The sequence below is a fragment of the Arachis ipaensis genome, chromosome B8 (genome assembly GCF_059453495.1).
Source record: "Arachis ipaensis isolate K30076 ecotype BB chromosome B8, ASM5945349v1, whole genome shotgun sequence".
Taxonomy (NCBI): Eukaryota; Viridiplantae; Streptophyta; class Magnoliopsida; order Fabales; family Fabaceae; genus Arachis; species Arachis ipaensis.
Window position 1 is genome coordinate 139,915,355 of NC_142443.1, and position 6,282 is coordinate 139,921,636.

The following is a 6,282-nucleotide window of genomic DNA, read 5'->3' on the forward strand; positions in this document are numbered from 1 at the left end:
ATCTAACTCGATTTAAAAAATATATATTTTTACTTAAATGTAATATTTTGTCTTTTCATATTTCATAATATATATTAAATATTATTTATGTATTATAAATAAATTAAATTACTAACTTGGTGAATATATATTCGTGGTGCAGATATATAATGTTGCCTGTCCTAGATACATGCCAATACGTGTATGCACCAAATTAATATAGAAACAAAAATCATACTTTCAATTAATATATTATATATAAAAGAAGATAGTAATAATTAATAATCTGTGATGGAATTAGTAAAGTCAGCTAGCCAGCTACTTGTAAGTTAGGTGTCACTGGTTCACTTCACTAATTTAGTGGACTAACATTGAGCTAACATTTTTTATTAGTGAATAAATAAATTAAGAAAAAAGATATTAAAATTTAAATATCAATTAGGACAATAAAATTAATTACCATTCTCATCATTTGAGAGAATAACATTTTCTCTGACATATACAACATTTGGTTTAACATGTTCATCTTTTTCCTCTTCGAATTGTTCAAGCCTTCTTTTAATACCTGTAATAATATATATATAAAAAAAAAGAGAAAACAATATTAGAGGATGACACTTTAAGAATTGGATAAAATTGAAAATTGAGGCGTTAGGGGATGTACTAATATAGCATTTTTAGCATCTTTAAGAGATTTTTTAAGACTTTGATACTTCTTTATTAGCCTTCTTCTCTTCATACTTGTAAGAACATACAAGAAATATGAGAAAACCATATTACTTAAAACAAAGAATAACAATCATATATAGGTTCACACTTAAAATAAAGAAAATAGAAGCAAGCAATCCAAAGAATTAAATCAGAACAGCAGAGAGATGGAATTTTATTGGCATAGGCTTTGGTGATTTTCAACTTTAGATATTCAAAAAAAAAAATAGAAGTCTGTATAGATGCAGCATGATTGCCAACCCCTCCAAGACCAATGACCACAACATATGATGCACTCACTTTTTGCTGAGACTCAAAGCCAAAAAATTGAATGTTCCTAATAACATAACAAAATTCCACCCCAGAGAAAAATTGATTAGTTGAAATTGAAGAAAATGAATCGCCCTTATACACCCAATTAATAAAAGGTTTATATAAAAAATAAATCATAAAAAATTGGTTTTAGACATAGTGGGTAATGTGCTGGTGGTACTTCTCGCAAGAAAACTTTGCAAAAAGGTCGAACAACCAAATACATTAACCAATTATATATGCATTAACCAATGATCCTTAGAGTTAAAAGTTTATTTTTGCCTTGTCTGCCCATTCCCTGTAAGCCAGCCAGGAGAAAACATGGCACAAATATATGCATTAACCAATGATCCCTAATCTAAAAGTTCACTTTTCTAAATTGTATTAAGGTGATAACACTCCATTGTCTATACAATCTAGTGATGCACATTTTAAATTGTAGACATTCATTAATATACATGGAGGATCTTTCATGCTCCATTCATTCTAGAATTAACACCCAAGCGTCCAAGACATTCACACTATCATAATTAGCTGTAAGAAAGGATGAAGACCAAGTATATTGATGGACAAGTGCTAATGTGTCTCAAACTGAATAGTCTTTAAAAATAAAAGTGCATCATGTATGTCTTACCAATTAATTATTCAGCAAAGAAAGAAACAAAGCAAGTTGCAATTTCTGATTTTCAACAACTAGGTCATTAATTTCTTCATTATAGATCTCCATGTAGGACACTCAAATCAGAAGCTCACGATCAGACATCTGAAAATAAATTGGTCGAACCAAACCAAACATCAAAATAACAACATGAACAACTACAAACACAAACTCTAAACAAGACTTTTAGTAGAAGCTACCATCTCAATTTTGCAAATATATCTTTTGACAGCCTAAGGAATTATTCTTGGGTCATTTTCCGAACCATTCATGGTGAATGTCTTGCCACTGCTTGTCTGCCCATAAGCAAATGCAGTTCTTAACCATATATTCATCTCAATAATTAACATCTAAAACCAAAATAGAAGAATTGGAACAGATTTCACAGTAATAATAATTTGAACTACTAAATACTAAAGGTAACCATTATTTATTGATTTAAATGTGCTGACTTTAGAGCTCTTGTACATTGATTATTTCAAATAAAAATAGATACTATAATTAGTAAAGTATACCAATTCAATGAACAAGAAATAAGCAGTGTGAGGTACTAACCTTAAGATTTAAGATCCTTTGTCAGGGACCAAACAATAAGCAGTCTTGATTTTCTTATTTAAAAAAAAAAGAAGAAGAAAAAGACACGGAAGCAACCTATAAAAGTCATCAATACTGTTAAAAAGATCCAGGCCAATGAATATATTATTATTATTATTATTAAGAAAGAGGCTGAAGGATAATTAAGTTCTATACTAGTTAACTAGATGAAGAACAAATTAAAAACAATAGTCCAAAAAGTTCAATTAAAAAGGAAAAGTTTAATTTATTTTATAACAATTATCAACATTCCAAGATATATACATGTAATTTTCTAGTGCACCCAGTCCTTATTATTTTATTTCAGTTTACATATATAGCTAAGATTTTTTCTGTTTTGAAATTATTGAAACTTATGGTTTGAAATTGACTATTTTACTAGCTAGTGGATAAATAATCATGTCCTGCTGTTAGCTGGCAACAGCAAAGTAATACAATAGCAAAATAATATAATAGACTAACCACAAAATTTAACTATAAAAGGAAAATTCACTATTGCTTTCAATCCCAAAATTTAATCATAAAGAGACTAACCACTATTTTATAGAAGGCATCAGTTGAAAGAGTATAACTCTCTAGCCATATAACCAATCAGATGTAAATTGCTGATATAAATATATTAAAGAAGCAATTCAAAGCTCAGTGAGTTAAAGAACATATAATAGTTAATTTTACCTCTCTGCATTGAAGAAGTGATTCCTTAGCCTTGAGATTACTGTTTCCTTCCTGCTTTGCAAAATAACACCAAAAATGATTTTTGTACCTCATAAAAGTAAAATCCTATATATGTACTAAAGCTTAGAAACTAGTATGAGATATGTACCACAAAATTGTTTTATTGTCATCATGCTCTACAAGCCTAAAACTTAATTTCTTACAGCATAATTAAGTCACTTTCTTTGTTTTTATTTCTTTGCTTTGGCTGACAAATGTCTACATTAAATAGAGAGACAATCCATCAAAAGTAGATATCACAGAAATTAAGTTTTAGAAAAATTAGATACAAAAAATCAGTGAGAATATGACGGAACAGCCACTAAGTTCATGAATCAAATTCTACTATAATAAAACCTAATGATATGAGCATTTTTAATGTCAAACTTGTACTGCAATAGCAATAGAAATAAGAGAATGCAAAGGAAAAAAATCAAACAACTTTGGTTGAAGCATTTCATCGAACATGTTGAATATTATGGTTGAAAGAGAAGAAATGATGAGCCCAGAGATTAAAGAGCTCCTGCTGAATTTAATCACACATTGAATTTACATCTCATAAAGAGACAATATCAAAGCTAATCTAGTAAAATAGATCGATGAACAAAGAAATTTAAAAAGTTGAATCCATATATGTTAACACATCAAGTCATCAATAATCGATTAATCAGAAAACAAGATCTTGAGAGAGGCACAGAAACTAGACGAGAGCATATCAGTGGAGAGAACTGACCGAAGGCGAGAGAGTTCAGAGGCAGTGACGGAGACTGGGGGATCGGAGCAGAGAGCAGAGCAGCGGCGGCGAGAGCAGATTTGAAGCAAAAACAGAGCAATGGCGGAGAGAGGCACAAAAAAGAAAAAGAGAGCAGATCGGAGACTAGCTCAGAGGTGGCGAACGACAAATACTAACTTCCTAGAGATTCAGATTCAAATCTGCGAACTCCATCTTTCATCTCATCTCTGCAGTAGTAGGACTGAACGGCGAAGAAAGCTGAACCGCGAAGAGCACGAACACGGTTGTTACCTTCTCATCTCTTCTCATCTAATTTCAACTCCAATTGCTACCTGACCAATTGAATCAGTTAGGGTTTTGAAAAATAGAAATGGTTATCAGAAATAGAAAATAAGAAGAAAAAGAAGGAAATGAATAAATTGTTATGTTTCTTATTACTGGCACACTTAAATTTTTAGTAAGCTAAAAAAAATTATATAAATAAGTGTCACCATTTTATTTAATAATGACTGTTTAATTAAAGGTTATAAAATAAATATAGCTATTCATCTAATTTGGTATAATAAATTAATAATCTGTAATTAAAAAATCTCACATTGTTTTACAATATATTAAATAAATTTTATACAATGTAAAGGACTTATAAATCTATTTATATAATATTAAAATCTTTTATTAAAATTATTATAAAATTATTTATCTAAAATATTTAAATTAGAGAGATATATAAAAAATAAAAAATATGTTTTTTTATTTGTCTCATTTTAAATTTTGTTTTAGATAATAATAATAATAATAATAATAATAATAATAATAATAATAATAATAAAATTTTAGATAATTTAGTGATAAAATATTATGTCATAAAATTAAAGTATTTATCCAAAAAATTTTAAAATAATAGAAAAAGTTAATAATTATATCTCTAATTAAAAAATCCCGTCTCATATTGTTATAAATTTATAATTTAATTTTAATTATTTTTCAACTAATTCATTCATTTGAAATATCTATCAATATTCAATCCCTTTTCCAACGACTTTTTCCCTCCAACTAACTAAATTGCCATTCGAGTTAGATAGAGATGTTATATAGAGAGTAATAATATACATTAATATTTCCTCACACACTTCAAAAGTGTTTTTGGATGGTAGTCCAACTAGTTTCAGAATTAAATAAAAGGTGATAGAGATATTATATAGAGAGTAATAATACATATTAATATTTCTTCACACACTTTAAAAGTGTTCTTGGATGGTAGTCCAATTAGTTTCTAAATTAAATAAAAGGTGATAGAGATATTATATAGAAAGTAATAATACACATTAATATTTTCTTACACACTTTAAAAGTATTCTTGGATGGTAGTCCAATTAGTTTTAGAATTAAATAAAAAGTGATAGAGATATTATATAAAAAGTAATAATATACATTAATATTTTCTCACATACTTTAAAAGTGTTCTTAAATGGTAGTCCAATTAGTTTCAGAGTTAAATAAAAAGTGAAAGAAATATTATATAGAGAGTAATAATATGCATAATATTTTTTCACACATTTTAAAAGTGTTTTTAGATGGTAGTCCAATTAATTTCAAAGTTAAATAAAAGGCGATAGAGATATTAAAGTTACTTTGTCTTGTATGTATTGAATCAGAAATCATTGTCATCATAAAAACTAAAGTTAAACCAAACCCCATAGAATGACGCTCTCCCTTCACGTGAACACAGTGGAGATTTTCGGGAGTGGATGCTCTCCAGTAAGAAAAAAATTGGATAGTATTCAGTGTTTAATCTAATTATTTATTGCGCTTTCTCTCTTATTTATTTCTGGTCTCACTCATAGAATCAAAGATGATGGATCACACTGGATTCTATCAATTGTTAAAAAAATTGGAGAAAATCTTTTTTTGAGATTCTCTATATGTCACTCTACCCAAGTAAATCAAAGTTCGTGTAACTCATACGATATACACTACAACATTACTTAATTTAATATAATTTATTTTTAATATGTATTTATATTTAATATATATTTTATATTACTTAATATAATTGTATAAATATATGAATCCATGACCCCCACCCCCAACCTACCTGTTCATTTTTTATCAGATTAACATACATACTCTTCTATCAAATTTATTTACTTATATTATGCACGAAACAATAAAACTAAGAGTAATACATTAAATCCATTTTTTATGTTTTTATTAAAAAATTTAATTTTTAACAAATTTTAATTACTAAGCCAGTTACTAATATTTTAATTATCACGTAAAATCCTTTTAAAAAGTTTGACAAATCAATTTTTATTATTATTTAATAAAATTATGAAGTTTTGTATAAATGAATAGTTTGAAATAAAGATTAATTTTTTGATAAAATAAAATTTAAAAAAATTTAATAAATAAAATTTATTAGAAACTTAAATATTTTAAATTTTTTTAATATTTTTTTAAGTTAAAACTAATTTGTTACGAATATAATCAATAAATTAATGATATATATACAAAACAGAATTTAAATTCAAATATTTATTTAAATAAATAAATATACTAATCACCCGATCAATTCAAATTAATT

The 6,282-nt window shown here is 27.0% G+C and overlaps 1 long non-coding RNA gene across 2 annotated transcripts; it reads right to left on the reverse strand.

The window, feature by feature from the left end:
* Window positions 1-350: 350 nt before the first annotated feature.
* Window positions 351-4,096, reverse strand: LOC148550080 (uncharacterized). Of its 2 annotated transcripts, none has more exons than XR_015896925.1 (6): window positions 3,699-4,096; window positions 2,927-2,977; window positions 2,213-2,265; window positions 1,858-1,953; window positions 1,634-1,762; window positions 351-544 (listed from the first exon to the last, which is right to left on the reverse strand). It is a non-coding gene; the product is annotated as an uncharacterized LOC148550080 (long non-coding RNA). The 2 variants fall into 2 exon arrangements; XR_015896924.1 differs by having other exon boundaries at window positions 2,213-2,308.
* Window positions 4,097-6,282: the final 2,186 nt, after the last annotated feature.